At 36.6% G+C, this 20,125-nt stretch overlaps 1 protein-coding gene across 3 annotated transcripts in view; it reads right to left on the reverse strand.

Moving 5' to 3' along the window:
• The window catches only part of NIPBL (NIPBL cohesin loading factor), a 191,342-nt gene extending 171,769 nt beyond the window's left edge, over positions 1–19,573 (reverse strand). For all 3 annotated transcript variants that reach the window (XM_061129942.1, XM_061129940.1, XM_061129941.1), the window contains exon 1: positions 19,436–19,573. The gene's annotated coding sequence lies outside the window, so the exon portion shown is untranslated. The remainder of the gene's footprint in view (positions 1–19,435) is intronic.
• Between the last annotated feature and the right edge of the window lie 552 nt (positions 19,574–20,125).

The following is a 20,125-nucleotide window of genomic DNA, read 5'->3' on the forward strand; positions in this document are numbered from 1 at the left end:
CCAGAGATTTATATAAATGATCAATAAGTATATGAAAAGATGACCAAAATCATCAGTCATTAGGGAAATGTAAATTAAAGCCACAATGAGATACCACTAGCACACCCACTAGGATGGCAATACTCATATAGACAGTAAGAAGTATTAGAGAGGATGCAGAGAAAATATAAACCTCAAATAGTGTTAATGGAAATATAAAACTGTAGCCTCTTTGGAAAAGTCTAGCAGTTCCTATATATCTATTCAGAGGGACTGAAAACACAGCTTTATTCATAATAGCCAAAAGGTGAAAACATCCCAAATGCCTGTCAACTGACAAATTAATTAAAATGTGGTATACCCACACAATGAAATATTATTTGACCATAAAAAGCAATTAAGTACTCATACATGCTACAACATGGATGACCAAGTGAAAGATGCCTGGTACAAAAAAGCCACACTGTATGATTTCACCTATGTAAATAAGGAAATCCACAGCAACAGAACGTAGGTTGCCATGGGCTGGAGGAAGGGAAGAATGGCGAGTGACTGCTAATCTGAGGGAGACAAACATGCTCTGGAACTAGGCAGTGATGATGGTTGTACAACTTTGTGAATATACTAAAAAAGCCATTTAATTTTTACCACTGTACACTTTAAGAGAGTGAATTTCATAGTTTTTGAGAATGTGAAGTAGTCTCCAAATCTTTTCAAACTAGTTCAGACGAGCCACTTAAGTTATCAGCAAACACTTGCTAAAAACCCGCTCTGGGCAATACACTTCATAAGGTACCATAGGCAGATCCTGCCCTCAAAGAGTTTATAATTTGATTGATAATACAATGTGAAAGTGAAACAAAATAAACTGTAGCTTGATACACAAGATGAAAATGTAACAAGTTAGCATATAACTTACATAATGAACTCCTACACAGAGATACATATTAGAAAAGGAAGAGATCACATGAACTGGAGCAAGAGCAGAGAGAAAATATAAGCTTGGAAAAGCACAAACAAATCAACCTATGCTATCTCCCTCCATTACCACTCAAAACCCCTAAGAACTTGATAGAAAGAAGGTAGGATTTGGATAGATGGACAAAAAAAGAGATAAATGGTTTTGATTAAAAGATGTGAAGCAGGAAAATGAGCTATCAAAATATAGTGACCATATTTGTGTGTATTGTATATATATTGCCACACAGCAGTATAGAACAATACCTTTAGAAGCATAATTAACTTAAGAAAACAGATTAGTTAAGTTCCTTGTATAAGTTGAGTTATTATTTTGGACACTTCACTTAGTTTGGGGTATACAGACAAGTTGTGTTGTGAAGGAGTAGCAGTGAAGTCGTTCAGTCATGTCTGACTCTTTGCGACCCCCTGGACTGTAGCCTACCACGCTCCCCCATCCATGGGATTTTCCAGCCAAGAGTACTGAAGTGGGCTGCCATTTCCTTCTCCAGAGGGTATTCCCAACCCAGGGATCGAACCTGGGTCTCCTGCATTGTAGGCAGACGCTTTACCTTATGAGCCACCAGGAAAGTTGTGAAGAAGAACTTTCTCTTCCAGTAATTATGTCACAAATTAGCATATTTTTATTTTGAAACATACTCGACAAGTATATTTTTCATCAAATCACACAATTCAAAAAGTAGCTGCCAACTAGTTAAAGTAATAAATATTTGCTGAGGACTTGCTGTTCAGTGCACAGCACTATTCCAAACATTTTACACATGACTTTTAAAGAGTGTGTATTCAACATATACAAAATAAAGCAATCTGACTTTTGAGTAAACTTTTTAAACATAAGGCACTGCTAGGACCAGATCAGTCAGTTCGTCATTTTTTATTTTACTCTAGGTACTGCTGCCAACTTGTATTTGTTTTTAACTTCAATTTTTCTCACCGATTCTTTCTGCCAAATTCATTTGTAGTATCTGCTACTCTTCTTTCCTCAATTCTACAGCCTCTCTAGTATTCAGAAACTCCACTCCATTCTGTGTTAACATACCTCTCCATTCTACTCCTAGTTTTAATTCTAAATCATTAATAACTCCGCCCACCATGGTTCCTTGATCCTTCAAGCCTCACAGCTGTTTTCACAGAACAGAAAAAAATAAAATAAAGCTGGGGGAAGAGGAGGAAAGAGGCATATCTTAGGCAGCCATGTAAATCTGAGAGGGAGGCTGGAAAAAAAAGTCCTAGCATCAAATGCCTAGAATTCATTGCTGAGAGCATAGTAGTTATTAAATTAATTATTGCAGAAGATTAAAAAGCCTAAAGGACTAACTAATAGGGAAACTTATAAAACTTACCCTACATCTCCATAAAAGGGTTATATCAAAAGTTTGAAAAAGTTCCCTAGATGATTCTGACATGCCATCTCTCTAATTAAAAAGAAAAAGTACATTTACTTAAATGTATTCAGATCCTAGGAAAGCACTCGTTTTTATTTTGAAGCTGACCTGGTCAATTATTTATGATAATTAAGTTTGATTCTTTCACAATTATTCCTGTATATAGTACTTTTTAAAAGCAAGCATTAAATTATATCTGCAAATACAATTTTCTCATAAGCAAAGTAACATAGTTCTCACCAAAGATCTCATAATATGTATGCAGTTAGTATAAAACCAACTTAAAGAAGCGGTCTTCAGATTAAGCTGGATTGACAATATATCAGGAAGGCCCTAAGACAGCCTATTACAATAGAAAATTGTCATATAAGAACATTCATTTTGTTTTTCTAAGTTTATAGTAATATAGTCAATACACTGGAAAACAAAGCCTTAAGAAGAAATGGTATTATTATCTATTATCTTCTAATAATTTAAACCAAGTAAGATTTAAAAAAAAAAACAAAACTACTTTTAACCTTGATTTAAGACTGTTTGGAGATATTCTAGGTCAGCTTTGAAAGTCATTTTCAAATAGCCATTAGTATCTATAACAATTTGACCAAGTCACTAAATTGTTTAATATCCATTCATCCAAAATGTGAAAAGTGATACAGGGATAGACCGTATTCTTTTTAAGCAGCCAAAAGTTACTCAACTTATGTTGGCTTTAAAGGCTATATGCTAATTCTAATTTGTATATCTGTATCAGAACTATAATAATAAATTGAATAGTACCTTGGATATTCTCAGTTAAAAAAGAAATTCTAGGATTTCAACACAGTTTTAACCTTAAATTTTATATATCCTTTAAAAAAATCTACATAGATTTAGAAATGCTGTCCTCATAAAAATAATTCTCTAACAGACCAATTAATAATTATGCACTTTGCCAAAGAAAAGCTTAATGTCTTCTCAGCTCTGAGAAGCTGAATGAAGTACTGGGACTCCCACATCTACCGCACACCTGAATGTCCCATTGACAAGCCTAAAACTGTAGTATCATCTCCCTCCCTTCTGCCATATCCCCATCTTTCAATTCTTATAACCTTCTCCTCTTATATTCCTGATCTTAGTGAGTAGAACCTTCATACTCTAAGGCCCACAAATATGAAACTTGAGAATCAATCCTCAACTCTTTTCATTCTCCATTACTCAACTGACCTACATATAAGCACCAAACTGTATGCAGGCTAATCTCTTAATATTAGTTGTGGATCTCCCCCTCCACATTTTCACAGTCCTAACTGAGAACTTCATCAATTCCTAGATGTCCTCCCTAGCCTTTTTTCTATCTCCTTTCTAATCTCTGTATTGCTGCCAAAATTTTTTGCAAATACAAAATATACTTCGTTACTAAGTAATTTCTTGGTTTCCCAATATCTTTAAAATAAACAGAATTCTTAAAAGCATATACATTCATCCATAATCTAGACTCAGCCCCTTTCTGCAGCTTCAAATCTTTTTGGAACATTCCTATTCCAACCCTATGCTCCAATAATCTAACCATCTGCAGTTTCTAAAATCAAACTTTTGCCCCAGACTCCCAAGTCTAATTAATGGCTTGCTAAACATGGTTTAGCACAAGCTGGAATCAAGATTGCCGGGAGAAATATCAATAACCTTAGATATGCAGATGATACCACCCTTATGGCAGAAAGTGAAGAGGAACTAAAAAAAAAGCCTCTTGATGAACGTGAAAGAGGAGAGTGAAAAAGTTGGCTTAAAGCATAACATTCAGAAAACTAAGATCATGGCATCTGGTCCCATCACCTCATGGGAAATAGATGGGGATACAGTGGAAACAGTTCAGACTTTTTTTGGGGGGGCTCCAAAATCACTGCAGATGGTGACTGCAGCCATGAAATTAAAAGATGCTTACTCCTTGGAAGGAAAGTTATGACCAACCTAGATAGCATATTAAAAAGCAGAGACATTACTTTGCCAACAAAGGTCCGTCTGGTTAAGCCTATGGTTTTTCCTGTGGTCATGTATGGATGTGAGAGTTGGACTGTGAAGAAAGCTGAGCGCCGAAAAATTGATGCTTTTGAACTGTGGTGTTGGAGAAGACTCTTGAGAGTCCCTTGGACTGCAAGGAGATCCAACCCGTCCATCCTAAAGGAGATCAGTCCTGGGTGTTCATGGGAAGGACTGATGCTGAAGCTGAAACTCCCAATTCTTTGGCCACCTCATGCGAAGAGCTGACTCACTGGAAAGACCCTGATGCTGGGAGGGATTGGGAGCAGGAGGAGAAGGGGACGACAGAGGATGAGATGGCTGGATGGCATCACCGACTCGATGGACATGAGTTTGAGCAAACTCCGGGAGCTTGTGATGGACAGGGAGGCCTGGCGTCTGCGATTCATGGGGTTGCAAAGAGGCGGACATGACTGAGCGACTGAACTGAATTGAACTGAAGCATGGTTTATATACCATCTTTAGTCTAAATTAGGTAAGCCCCCTCAGTGCCCTTACTGTATCCTCTTTGTTAATCTTGATATTATAACAAATTCTTTATCTGTCTTTTCTCAGACTGTTAAGATCCTTGAAGGCAAGAATGAAGTATTTTATCTCACCACTGGTAATGCCTTATAGTTTCTGTGACAGAGGAAACACCTAATGTTTGATGAACAAGAGAATGAATATGAAATCACAGCCAAGTCCACATCACACTAGATACTTCATATCTCAAATATTAAGTCTACCCATGCACCTATGGGCTTCCCTCATAGCTCAGTTGGTAAAGAATCTGCCTGTAATTCAGGAGACGTGGGTTCGATCCCTGGGTTGGGAAGATACCCTGGAGAAGGAAATGGCAACCCACTCCAATACTCTTGCCTAGAGAATCCCATGGACAGAGGAGCCTGGCAGGTTACAGTCAATGGTGTCACAATGTGTCAATCAGACACAACTTGGCAACTAAACCACTACCACCTCGAACCTATGGGTACCTTATTTTTGACAAAGGAGGCAAAAATATTCAATGGGGCAAAGACAGCCTCTTCAATAAGTGGTGCTGGGAACACTGGACAGCTACATGTAAAAGAAAGAAATCAGAACACTTCCTAACATCATACACAAAGATAAATTCAAAATTGGCTAAAGACCTAAATGTAAAACCAGAAACTATATAACTCTTAGAGGAAAACATCAACAAAACACTCGACATAAATCAAAGCAAGATCCTCTATGACCCACCTCCTAGAGTAACGGAAATAAAAAACAGGAGCAAACAAATGGGACCTGATTAAACTTAAAAGCTTTTGCACAGAAAGGAAACTACAAGCAAGGTGAAAAGACAACTCTCAGAATGGGAGAGAATAATAGCAAATGAAACAACTGACAAAGGATTAATTTTCAAAATATGCAAGCAGCTCATACAACTCAATACCAGAGAAATAAGCAACCCAATCAAAAGGTGGGAAAAAGACCTAAATAGACATTTCTCCAAAGAAGACAAACAGATGGCTAACACACACATGAAAAGATAATGAATATCGCTCATTAATAGAGAAATGCAAATCAAAACTACAATGAGATATCACCTCAAACCGGTAAGAATGGCCATCATCAAAAAGTCTACAAACAATAAAGTCTGGAGAGGGTGGGCAGAAAAGGGAACCCTCCTGCACTGTTGGTGGGAATGTAAATTGATACAGCCACTATGGAAGACAGTATGGAGATTCCTTAAAAAACTAAGAATAAAACCACCAGATGACCTAGCAATGCCACTCCAAGGCATATACCCTGAGGAAACCAAAATTAAAAAAGACACATGTACCCCAATGTTCACTGCAGTACTACTTAACAATACCTAGAACATGGAAGCAACCTAGATGTCCTACGATAGATGAATGGATAAAATTGTCATGCATATACACAATGGAGTATTACTCAGCCATAAAAAGGAACACATTTGAGTCGGTTCTAATGAGGTGGATGAACCAAGAGTGAAGTAAGTCAGAAAGAGAAAGATAAATATCATATAGTAATGCATATACATGGAATCCTGAAAGATGGTACCAAAGAATTTATTTGCAGGGCAGCAATAGAAAGACATAGAGAACAGACTTATGGACACTGGGAGAGGGGAGGAGAGGGTGAGATGTATGAAGAGAGTAACATGGAAACTTACACTACCATATGTAAAATAGATAGCCAACAGGAATTTGCTGTATGTCTCAGGAAACTCTAAACAGGGGCTCTGTATCAACCTAGAGGGGTGGGATGAGGAGGGCGATAAGAGGGGAGGTTCAAAAGGGAGAGGATATATGTATACCTACAGCTGACTGATGTTGAGGTTTGAACATGAAATTCTGTAAAGCAAATGTCCTTCAATTAAAAAAGAGAGAAGCAAAAGACAGAGGAGAAAAGGAAAGATATACCCATCTAAATGCAAAAATGAAAAAAAAAAAAAAAATTCTAATAGGACCTACCAAAGAACTAATTTTTCTTTTTAGTAAATGGCAATCCACTCCAGTATTCTTGCCTAGGAAATCCGATGGACAGAGAAGCCTGAGCCTGGCAGGCTACAGTCTACGGAGTCAAAGAGAGCTGGACACGACTGAAGCAACTGACCATCCCATCTAAAACCTACTTACTGCTTTACTGCAGATAAAAACTGCTGATGTCTTACCTAAGCTATCTCTCTAGGACCTGATTACGCTCTTCTTTCATTTATCTAAATTTTCCCCCCCTTTGCTTTATGTTTTTATTAGTCCATAAAAATCCTAATACCTGAGAACTCCTTCAGTTTACATTTGAAGAAATGGGCTTAATGACTGGTCTAAATGTTACTTGACTAGTAGCTAGTTTAGACTAGATTCTATGCTAATTTCACTATACAAGACCTCCAAATGATAAGAGTTTGAAAAATTCATAAATTTTACTATGAAATTCAAAAATATATTGAAAAGAGACCACAGCCACAACAGTAGAGGAGCATTTAAATGACCTAAGAATAATCTTAATAGGAAAGAGGAACCTATATAAAAACAAATAAATTCACTGAATACAGACATGAATGAAAATAAAGATTAAGAAAGAGTAAACTATTTTTGGAAATATATATAAAGAGCCATAAAAAGGTTCAAACCTTTCTGCCTAACTAGAACCAATGGGATTCTACCCTAAATGAATAAAGCCCTCAAAGGGGGAAAAATGTACATATAAAGATGTTCCACTGCCTCACTTTTGTACAGAAAGAGGTGATAGCAAGTAAAATGTCCAAAGTAGAATGACTGACAAAATTATGGTTCATCCACTGACAAAATGTTGGGTAACTTTTTAAATATTTATGAACACTATGTAAAAATTAGGAAAACCTTTATGATACAACCGTAAGAGAAAATAGGACTAGGTACATATATTTATACCATAAACACATATTTAACCAGAATTACATTCATATACGTATTTTTATTAAAAACCTAGTAGCTCTGGTTCTCAAGAAATCTAAGGGAATGGAGAGTTGCTGAAGTATAAAGTTTTTATAAAGAACATTACAATTTTGGTGGCTATCCTCTAGTTGAAAACAGAGTCACTAAAACCATATGATAGCAGAGGTAGAAACACAGCTCAACAGCAAGATAGCGTATTAGAGATTCAGATACTGAACTTCACCCTAGGACAGCCACAAGTATGTTGTAATTTATAAGTCATTTTAAATTCTAGTGTTTAGGCCCCCTTATCTCAATAGTGAGAACATACAATGGCACTTTGAAATGAGCTAAAAACCATGAATAATTGGAAATGATTGAAGAACTGTAATACCTCTCTCCCTAACCCACCAACACGTCCCAAGTCCTAATATGCATATCTGGATTATGCAGGTCATGTTAGCCCTGAGCCTATTAAATTGTCCCTTACCACTGAGAATGAAGTCTAAACTAACACTTGAAATCAGAAGCAAAACTGTTGTGGGAACAAAATAGAAAGAACTCAAAAACACTTCTGTACATAGATCTTCCTCTTTTCCAGCCAAACAAACCTAACTGTCCAATTACCAAGTAGTTAAATCACACAATTCTTTGCTTTAAAGCCTGTCCTATCTAGTGTTCTCTTCCTTCTATCTAATTTAACATTTAGCAAGCCCCATCTATCATCTGTCACTCAATCAATCCTTTATCTCAAAAACTGAAACACAGTTCAAATTCATGTATTTTGCTGTTTGCTGAATGCTTACTATGTGCAAGCCACCACAAACTCAATACCCAGGCAAGGTTTTTGGTCAGTCTTTGTAAACAGCCTTTGTATTGATCTTATTTTCTTAAGAACATGGCAATTAGCACTAGAGCAAAATATAGCACCTATTATTTCCTTAGTTAGAAATTCTAGATACAATGAAAAAAATGTTTCCTTCATTTTTCAAGACAGCATCACATTTTAAGATACCCTTCACAAGAGATACTCAGGGTTATTTAAATCAGTAACTCTAAGCAGACCCTCCTTCTGTTCCAACTGGGGAATAAGGAGATAACTTTATTCTAAGAAGAAACATTGTAAGCTTATACAAAACCATAAGCAACAACTTCCAAACTCAGCAACCAATAATACAGCTACAATATATGACTCTTGCCATTAAAAATGTTTGCATGCCTAGCAACTGAATGGTACCATATCCCCACTGCTTTTACTCCTTTAGTTTTGTTATCTGCAATAAAAGTGAAAATGCTATTCAAGTAAACTTGTTTTCTCAGTAGTAGGAAAGTCAATTAAAAAGCCTTCCTTTGCTCCTACATTCTCATTTTCTTTTCAATTCAGACTCTGTTCCTGAACACATAAACACACAGTATTTAAATAAATGTACAAATCTATGAAATATAGTGCTCTAAAAGTAAGAAAAACACTGAGTTCAAACTGTTCTACTTGATACACTGGGCTCTAAATAGGTCCTGGATTTTAGATATGGGAATGGGTACAGAAGACATTCACATTTAAGCTATAAAACATGAATGTTACTGAAAATGATACCTTAATTTTAAATATCAGAGCCCAAACATATGAGCAAAAAGTATCCTAACACTAAATACATATTTTGCAATTACCTCTAAATCTCTCTTAAAATGCTATGTTATTTCACCCAACTAGCTGTAGGCACCTGCCCACTCTCAAAATCAAATAGTAAATGAGGGATGGATTTAAGTGATACTCAGGGAGGTGTTATGAATGTCAGAACATGGTAAACAACTCATTTGGAGATACACTAAAGAAGAAGGATCAAGTATTATCACCAAGTTTCTAGTTTAGGCAACTTGAGTTAATGATGGGAACATTAACCTACTTCACATAGTTCTAAGAATAGTTTTTCTTTTTGAGTGGGAGGGGGTGAGGGTAGGGAAGAACTGACAAATGAGTTCAGATTTCTATACTATTTCTGAATTTATAGTATGTATGGGACATCAAGAGGTGCCTAGTAAGACAGCTGGATCTGTCTCAGAAGAGAATTCTATTCTACAGACAGATTTGTGAGTTATAAGCATGTAAAAAAAAAGTTAAATAGATTAAATCAATAGGAAGAGAGAATAGAATGAAGGCTGAAAAACCACCTTGGGGACACCAATATTTAAGGAGTGGGCAGAGATGGAAGTGTTAGCAAAAAGATCTACGTATTAGAGAATGATATCCCTGAACCCAAGAGAGAATGCTGTTTCAAAAAGTGAGGAGTGAGGGGGAACAAAACAGGTGGTCAAATAAAATAACCCTTCTTTCTCATTATCTGCTCCAACTTCCAGTAAATAGCACTACTTTAAGCATTAAAAGAGAAGCAATGACTGGTTCTTCACTATAACCTATGCTCTATTTTTAGTTTAAACAACAAACATGAAACCAACAAAATGTAAACTCAATTTCTGGTTGTAAACTCACCACCGTTTCAGTTGCTATATGCTGTATGTTCAAAATACATGAAGTTAGCTATTTCAAGTATGATGAAAAAGAGGCCAATGTCTATTTTACCTACTTGGCAGAGCATCTAACGTAACAGAATTAACTCATATAAATAAATGCCACTCAACAGTAATGTAAATCGCAGCATCTCTGGTGTTGAGGGGTGGAAATGTGAAAGTGTTCGTCGCTCGGTTGTGTCCGTGACCACATGAACTGAAGCCTGCCAGGTTCCTGTGTCCATGGAATTCTCCAGGCAAGAATACTGGAGTAGGTAGCTATTTGCTTCTCTGGGAGATCTTCCTGACCCACAGATTGAACCTAGGTCTCCTGCACTGCAGGCAGATTCTATACCATCTGAGGGGTAAATATGGGAAAGTAAGATTGTGTCCAATAACAAAGCAGCTGCAAGATCTGAGACAAATATCTAAAACTGTTCAAAGTATTTTTCAACAAGGTAGTACCAAAATTGTAGAGTATATTAAATTCAATTTCAAAACTCAGATACCAACAAACTATTAATACATGCAACAACGTGGATGGATCTCAAAAGCTTTATGCTAAGAGAAAGAAACCAGACACAGAAGCCTACATATGTATGATTCCGCTTATGTGACAGTCTAGAGAATACATAACTATAGGAACAGGAATTTAGATCTGGCTGCCAGGAATTAGAGTAGGGGTGATATTGATCACAAAAGGATATAAGGGAACTGGTAGAGATGATGAAAATATTATGTCTCTACTAAAGGTAGTAGTTGCAAGATAATGTTTCTCAAAACTCAAACTGTACAGCAGCAATAATAAATTTTATTGTGTAAATTATACCTGAATAAGCCTAACTGAGACAGAGGATGAGATGGTTAGATAGCATCACCGACTCAATGGACATGAATTTGAGCAAATTCCAGGAGATAGTGGAGGGCAGAGGAGCCTGGAGTGCTACAGGAGGTTGGAAAGAGTCGGACATAACTTGGCAACTGAACAAGTCTTACATAAAAAAAATTCAGTCACCATATCACTATTTCATTTAATTTGCATTTTTAATGCTCTGTTCTAATCACAGTTGACTTATCTAAATTGCTATTAGATATAATATTTAAATTAGCAAAGAAAATAAAAACTACAATAAATCAATCTTAAGCTTGAAACAAGGTATTTAGATAGTTTCCCTCTTACAATAAATCGCAATTATCTTACTTTCAATTCTGCTACCTAGGGGAGCAAAACAAAAGCCCTTTCCTATGTTTTACAATCCTAACAGCCAAAAAAAGAACTTTTAGGTTTTCCTTTATATATATTTCATATGGATTGATTGGGATGCATGTAAACACTATCATAGAGTTTAATTCTAATTAATCGGTTCAACAAAAATGTAATGAATACCTACAACACAGGACAAGCACTGTGATGGTGTTACAAACATAAAGATGGAAATAATAGTCTCCTTGCTTGCATAGAGCTGATGGTTTAGTATGACTGAAGACATATGAACAAATTATTTTATCAAGAGATGTAAGTAATAAACTGACAAATGCTATTAAATTAAATGACCAAGGAAACTTTCACAAAAAAGTCTGCTTTCTCCTTAAAAAAAATTTCTGGTCATTGAGCTGATGTTTTGAGAAGTACCATATCTCCAGAATGAAGTAAGAATGCTAACACAAATATACATTTTCCAGTTAGTATCAAAACGCTTTTCACCAGTAATATTCTGAACTTAATGAAGATCTCAGAATCTGAGGCCTTTTAAACTGCTCTAGGTTTCATAAACATTAACAATACCAACTATATTCACCAAGCTATGTAAAAATTTGCTTAGGAGGAGACACAGATTAAATAGACACTGACGGAAAGAGGAAGAGATACACAAGAAGAGGGAAAGAGAATATTAATAGAGTTAAATAAAAAGTATATGTCAGATATGTCTTACAGGATAACCTGAAGTAACCTGAAGTAGGTTATGGCATAAATATTGGATTTTTAATCCTGTTTTCAAAGGGAAAAAAATGTTAAAAGTAGCATTTAGGCCACTGCATTTCAACTTTCCACCTTAAGAATTTTTTAAGATATAGGCAGAACCCTAGGAAAAAGCATCATGGTATGTGCATCAATTCTTTTTTTTAAGAATTTTTTTTTAATGGGAGTTAGGCCCATTATATACCCATGTAAAATTTCAATTTGATCATTACCAAAAGAAACTAAATTATATATAGACTACATTCAGATCATCAATTTCTTTAGACAGAAACTGGCAACCCACAATCCTATCACACAAAGAAAACTGAAAGTAGATTTTAAATTCCTGAAAGAGTTAAAATAGATAAGCAACAAAGTATATGAGATAGCACAGGGAATTATACCCAGGAATTATATCTTGTAATAACCCACAATGAAATATAATCTGCAAAAATACTGAAAATCAATATGCTATATACATAAAATTAACATAATATTGTAAATCAACTATACTTCAATTAAAAATATAGGGGAACATAACAAACATAGGGGAAACTAAGCAAAACAAAAAAAGAAAAAAAGAAAATCTTGAAAGAGTTGCCAAATAGCAGTGCTGAGAAAACTCAGTGATGTATTTCTTTACGAGGAGTAATTTCAAGGACATGTTAGTTAATTAAAAAATTAAATACATCATCATAAAATTGGTATTTTTAGAGTAAACTCTAGTTTGAGTTTTAATAATTCGATTAGTGTTTCAAGCACTGCTAGTTTTTGAGGTATCTAGAACCAATGACTATTTAAAAAAAAATAGTACTCATAAAGTACATATGCATTTCACTGGCACAAGACTAAAGAACTGAGAAGTACAGATGACCCAAATAAGCTCATTCTAACAAAAAGGAATCCAGCATTTCAAAATTACGTCAATGCTTCTGAATTTCTCAGGAGAAGTAAAAGTATACTAAAGTACTTTAACAAATAAATTAATGTTACTAATTTCATGTTTTTACATTCTGAAAAAAGTTTCTCCTTTAATTTTAAGAGTTTGGTGTATTATGTTAAGTGATATGCTATGCATATGTAAGATGGCAAAAAAAAACCCTACATCAATTATGTTAAAAATTTAATGTATTCTTGAGAACACTTTTTAATGCTTAACATTTTGATAAGAATTCAAGAATCACAACAATACTGTGAAAATAAATACTGTGGCTTTTCCATGAAAACTAAATGTGACTTTCCCACATTTTCAAAAAGTATAGCATGCATTATATTTAAACATCAGTATTCTATTTAAATGCATATTTGTATATGGAAACATCTTGCATATTTTATATGGTATGTTTTAAAAACTGTATCAAGTAATGAATCAGCTATAACTGACCAAAAAATTTTAAAATTCCTCTTTTCTAATTATCTTCAGATCTCTTTATAAGCTACACTAGAAAAACAAGTTTCACTACTTTATAACCAAGCCTACCTTTTTCATCAAGAAATAACAGACAAAAAGAAGTAGTATAAATCTTGAAGAGGCAGCATGGTAGAATGGAATGAATAGATGTTTTAGAATCAAGACACATCTGAGTGGGATCCTATCTTTAATACCTGTTATATTGGCCACCTTGGACAAATTATTAAGCATGATGAGCTTCAACTTCCTTGTTTGTAAAATGAGAACACTATCACTAACCTCATTGGATAGTTGGGAGGTTCAAATCATGATAAACAGTGTGGTGGTTAAGAATAATGGGTAAAGCATCAACTCCAGAGTCCTTTCTCCACTTTCTGCCACTTGTTAGCTGTGTGACCTTAGTCAATCATTCTGTATCTCAGTTTTCTCAAATATCTTAGGGTACTAAATATAACCAAACTCATACTGTACCTAAAAGAATTGAGAAAATCCATATAAAGTGCCTGGCACAGTTTTTGGCACATGGGATTCACTCAATAATATTACATATGACAAATGTAAGGCACTAACACAGTGCCTGAAGCAAAAAAAGATCTTAAATCTTAGTTTTCCTAAATGAAGTTCCAAATTACTTTTTTTTACTATCTCTAAAACTCAAATTCACCCCTGAAGATAAATATTTGCCATTAATGATGAGAAAAATATTACTTCAAAGTCTATAAAGGTATTTACTAAAGAAATCCTCCTAAAACTGTATATAATGACAATAGCTCTGGAGTAAGTGCACAACTTCCCAAGTTGAGAACTTCAAAAGGATCCACATGCTTTGGCTACACAAATACCGGAATTTTTAAAAAGTACGAGTCATACTTATTTATAGATTCATATACTGTGATACAATTGATCATATATATTTCTATGAATATTCGCACTCTACAGCTCAATTTTCTCTTTCTAAAAAGATGCTTTGACAATTTCAATTCAATATAAAAAACTTAAGTAAAAAACTCATCAGACTTATTAACAAACTCAAAATGAAAATATAAGGCAGTAAAGATTTGCTGATTTCAAAATTATTGAAATTACTATTAATGTATATAGCACATACAGTCTGAATTTTATTTTAATTCTTTGCCTACAGCACATAATTTCCTTGACTACATGACCCTTAAGTATTGAATCAACTGAGGAACTAAAGGATAATATTAAGAATTCACTAAAAGTAGAAATGTGGAATCCTAAATCCTTAAGAAACAATATAAATCAGACCAATTAGAGTAATTATAAGACAACAGACAATTTTCTGACATTTCTAGCCTCAGTTTCTTCATCTGTAAATTATGGGTGATAACTGTTTCTATTTCATGAGCTTGTTAGAAGAATTAGAGTGGGGTCACCCATCTGTAACACAATTCCTGGCAAATAATAAGCCCTCAAAATCTTATCCAATGGGCAATCCTGTATCAACAAATGATCTCTTCTAGTAAATCACTTTGGGAATAGAAAGGAATCTGCCTTAAAACATAATGCAATCTGACAAAACTCAATTCATTAAAATTGACTCCAGATTTGACACTTAAAATTGCTTTTAAATCAACTAGAAACGCTAATATTCCATTATAGTCATTAAAAAATTGAATAAAAATAGAACTTTAAGGAGTCATTATTTACTACAAATATAATCAATTCACTTACACTCCAGAAGAGAGACATATGTAAATAAACTCAACCACTCAAACAGCAAACATATATACACAAAGTGAAGATATCTAACATAAAAGTACTATTTTCATACCAGGAAAATACAACTAAAAGACAGGTACCATATCTTTCTATGGAGATGAGAAAAGCACCTTGGACTCAGATAATCGGGGGAAAAAAAAAAATCACAGATGGTATCAGTGTCAGCACTGAGCAATACCTAGCTTCGTGACCAAAGCTCACACATTACTTAAAAGCAACATAATCTAATAAGAAACTATTAAGAGTCAGAGAATACCCTAATCTCCCACTGAGTCACTAAGTGAATCTACACAAATCACTTGGCCTCTGAGTTTTTTCATCAAAAAGTGGAAATCACACTGGTCATTCATATTGCAGGGGAATGAGAATATTTATGAATGAACTCAGGTCACCTTGAAATAGAACCAATTTAAGAATACAAAGAATAATTACTGACAACTGCTAAAAATAGAAAAAGAACTTCCTTCAAAAAGTATATTCTAAAATGATTTTTAAAAGCTAATATAAGACCATACATTACCACTAAAGCCAACTTAGTATCTCAGGATATTAAACATGTCAACTAACCACCTAGTTACTAGTTCCTAGTCAGTAATTTCCTATTCATTTTATAGCAAATAAACACGATAAACAGAACTGAAGTTACACATGTATGAAATTTTATTTAACTCAGTCTTCTCAATCACTTTATATAAACTGAAATCTTACATCATCTTAAAAATTTCAGAATTATTTACAAAGTATGCTTTTCCTAATAAGCAACAGAGCAGGGAAATTTAAATCAAAATGTGTAAAACTCAAACTCTTTACTTTAGTTTTTATCTACTTTTTATTATTAATGTTTACATCTTATTTTGGGAGAGTAAAAATACTACCATAGAGCATACCAAAATATAACACAGATGTATTCAAATGTTTAGACAGCAGTTTGATGGTGAACTGGTCACCAAAAAATTAAGTAAGTTAAGGAAGCCTTAGAAAATACATGTTTAAGTTGGGTAGCCTGGCTCCAAAGAAAGAAAACTTCACATCTGAATTGGTACAGCTTTGCTTATATTATTTTTGAGATTCAATAATGATCATTATGCCGAAAACCAAAACTAAGTTTACTACCATACTGAAAACTCTCACTTTTCATCCCCAAAGAGAATCTGAAATTTCTTCAAATACAAGTCTTCTTCTCAAAGGTGGACAGTATAATAATGATCCCTAGCACAGGTTCAAAAAGCTTTTGAACAACTACAGTAAACAAATTTGTTGAATGACTTTCAAAAGGAAGCATCCGATACTCTCATCTCAAAACACTAGAAATAGTTATTTACTATTCAACTTTAATTTGATTTACCAGACTTTCATGATATACTTCAAAACTATTTTCAAGTAATTAAGTTACTAGTAACTTTGCAGACTCAAAAGAAACAATAAACGATACTGCTGAAATTTCCTCTAGGTATATTACAAAATATTTATCCAAATAATATAACGAGCACTGTAAGATCTGTGGAATACTTAGAGCTGTTTCCTTCCACTGAATTAAAAAAGAAAGAAAAAGAAATACAAGATTAGCCACTGGTGAGTATTCCAACCAATACAGGGGAGTACAGCAGGCTATTCATAATCTCTAGGGAAACAAATTATTCTTTCCAACTAAGTTATCAAGAATGTAAAGTTCAAGTTTAGGTTTTACTGAAGTTTCGCAATATCTTCTCCTTTAAAAATAACCTATTTAACTGGTTTGGCCCAAACAAAATATTTTCAACCTACTTTAAAGAAGTATTTATGCTATCTGAATGAAAGGTATCATACAACCTGTATTACTTACGGAGTACCACATATGCAGAATTAGGAAAATAAGGTCTAATAAGAACTAATTCACTATAATGCCAAAGTCACAACAAAAAAATCAATCACAAAGATATATGACATACTGATTCAAACATGTTTAAGAAAGCTCCCTTTATACCTATAAAACGCTAAAGATAAGTTTTTCCTATTGATGAAAACTAAGCAAGCAGAACTCCGCTTTCCATTACCTTTAATAGAAGGATGTTCATCCCTAGACATACATCTCAGTATTTTATTTAAATAAAGTTGTAAAGACAATCACAGGTTCTTATCAGGGCCTTTTTCAACATTAATATTGAAGCCCTTACCCCGCCCTCCCCACCCCAATCCTCCGCTTAAGAAATGAACTGTTCCTACCTTCTGTATTCTCCTCTACCCCCCAAACCTTTCCCAGTCCCAATTCGCGTGCCCCCCACCCAGTGTAGGCCTGAGGCCCTGTAACAGCAAACAGTGTCTAACAGGAGCAGGCAGCACAAAGACAGGAATGGGAGATTAGTGGGAGGGAGGGAGGCCGGGATTGGGGCTCAGCAGGAGCTTCAGGCTTTTTAAAATTCAAACTGCTCCCTGACCAATACAAATCACGGACACGCTACTGACTACTACACGGATTTATAGCATTAAAAACATGCCTAGTACGTGACAGCTATATTAACTTCACTCTTTCTAACATTTATCCATACGTTGCAAGAAATGTGGAACCATTTACTTTAAGCAAAAGGCTAAACTCAAAAATCACCTTCAGAAAAGTTATTCTACGATGACATAATAATTTAATGAGATGCAAAAAATTTGAACTAACGTAACACTTACTAATAAAACAAGGGACTTTGTTGATCACTGTTGCTTCATTTTAACCAATCAAAGTTTTCCTTCAATGAATATGAGACAAAGTATCAAAACAGTCCAATCCACGGACAATTATTTTTCTATGTAACTTGTATGGCTGAGGACTTTTAAATTGGTTTTTCCCTTATACCAACCTACATTACCAACGCCTCCATAAACAAGCTCCAAGCACTTAACTTACTTGTGAGCTAGAATTTAAGATAAAATTGATATTTTTCTCCAGCATTTACAGATACATTTGACCTATTAAAATGACACCTCTCTCATTACACAGTCAAACATCATGGGCACAAACAGCCAATGACAATCCTGGGACCTCAAGAAGATCTGCCCTGACATGAAAGGATGGCACCTTCCACATTTTTTTTTTAAACCTCCCAGGGATTTTAAGCATAACTTCATTTCTATCCTTTTAAAGAAAATTGGATGTACGTGTATCTCACCGCAATTCTCAGAACATTTAAAAACCTTTCTGAGCTTCTACAGGTTTAGATCAGGAAGTACCTGAGTGTTTCACGTACAATCATTTAAAACTGTCCTTATATAACGCACACAAATATAAAGTGGCAGGGTAAACCTGTCAAGTACACTATACTTGTCTCTGAATAAAAAGTCCATGTGCAACACACTGTCAAACAACAACATAAAAGCGCTTTGCGTGGGTGGGGGGGTCATAGGCAGTGTCTACTACACTATGGTTTTCTGTATTAAACATTCATGTGGACGATTTAATTCTCCTTAAAAAGAAAATGAGTCTTTATTAACTTTCCAACGTCCAAACAAGTTTTACACAGGAAAAGAATTACCACTGGATCCGTGTCTGAGTATTTACATTTGTCTCACTAACTGAAACTACTTCCTCCCTTCATGGGGTCACAGGGGGAAGAAGGGGGGTTGTTTGTTTCACTGGGACGTTCCCCACTCCCGGACCAGGAAAGTTGTAAATATGGGGACGGTCAGGGCACATTTGCTGTTAGTTGTATTGTTTCCGCCTCCTCACTAGCTACAGCTCTTCTCCCGGGCGAGGCCTGTCACCGACCAGCAGTAGCTCCGCTCAGCCCGGAGCTCTCCTAATCCCCGAGCTCAAGTAGATTCCGCTGGCCCGCGGCCTGCACTCTCCGCCGGGCCTACGCCTCCCCGGCCGCCCGGCAGGAGCCCAGTCCCCGCCACCGGAGCCGGCCGGGAGAGGGTACAAAACCACCGCCACCCAGGGCGGCTGCCACCAGAGAGGAGCGAACTCTAGACTCGCCCGTGGAGGAGACCTGGGGCCGCTAAGGAAACGGCGGGGAGGGGAGCGAGGAGGAGAGACGCTGAGGACCTGGCGCCGCCGCCGCCGCCGCCGCCGAAATAAAGAGCAGGAATTTACCTGGGCGAATCGGCGTCTGAATCCAAGGGGAGGCCGAGGCCGCTGTGGCGAGAGACTATAATCCGGGCCGGGAGGGGGGGTGGCTACGGCTCCTCTTCCGTCTCCTCAGTGCGGGGAACATGTAGAGCCGGGGGGAGACCAGCCGAGAAGACAAATCGCTGCTTCTTCTTCCTCCTCCTCCTCCTTCTCCCACATAGAAACACTCACAAACACCCGACCAGGGGCCCGAGCTACCGGGGGGGCATCGCCGCCGGCCCGGGAACCAATCCTCCAGTCGGCGGGGGCGTCCCTCCCTGCGGCTTGGTGGTGTCGGGTGAGTCGGTACCGACGGAGGGAGGGGGGGGAGGGCGGGGGGGGAAGGAGCCCTGTGTGTGTCTCTCTCTCGTTCCGTCTCTCCCTCTCAGAACAAAATGCCGACCGGAAGTGCAGCTGCAGGAATGACTCCCTCCGCCGGCGCCAAACACTAACAACCACCCCCTCTTCCCCACTCCACTTCCGCCACCGCCGCGCCGCCGCCGCCACTTGGGCTCTCGTCTTCGGCCGCGCCACACTGCACGGCCCGCGCCGCTCAGCTCGGCACCGCAGCCCGGGCCCGGAGGCGGCCGGCAGCGAGGCGGCGGGGGCCTCTCCTCCGCGCCCTTCTCTTCAGGGCGGCTGTGGACACTGCCTTTTAGTGTCGATCCTGCGGAG

Source organism: Dama dama, chromosome 25, assembly GCF_033118175.1.
Source record: "Dama dama isolate Ldn47 chromosome 25, ASM3311817v1, whole genome shotgun sequence".
NCBI classification, from domain to species: Eukaryota; Metazoa; Chordata; class Mammalia; order Artiodactyla; family Cervidae; genus Dama; species Dama dama.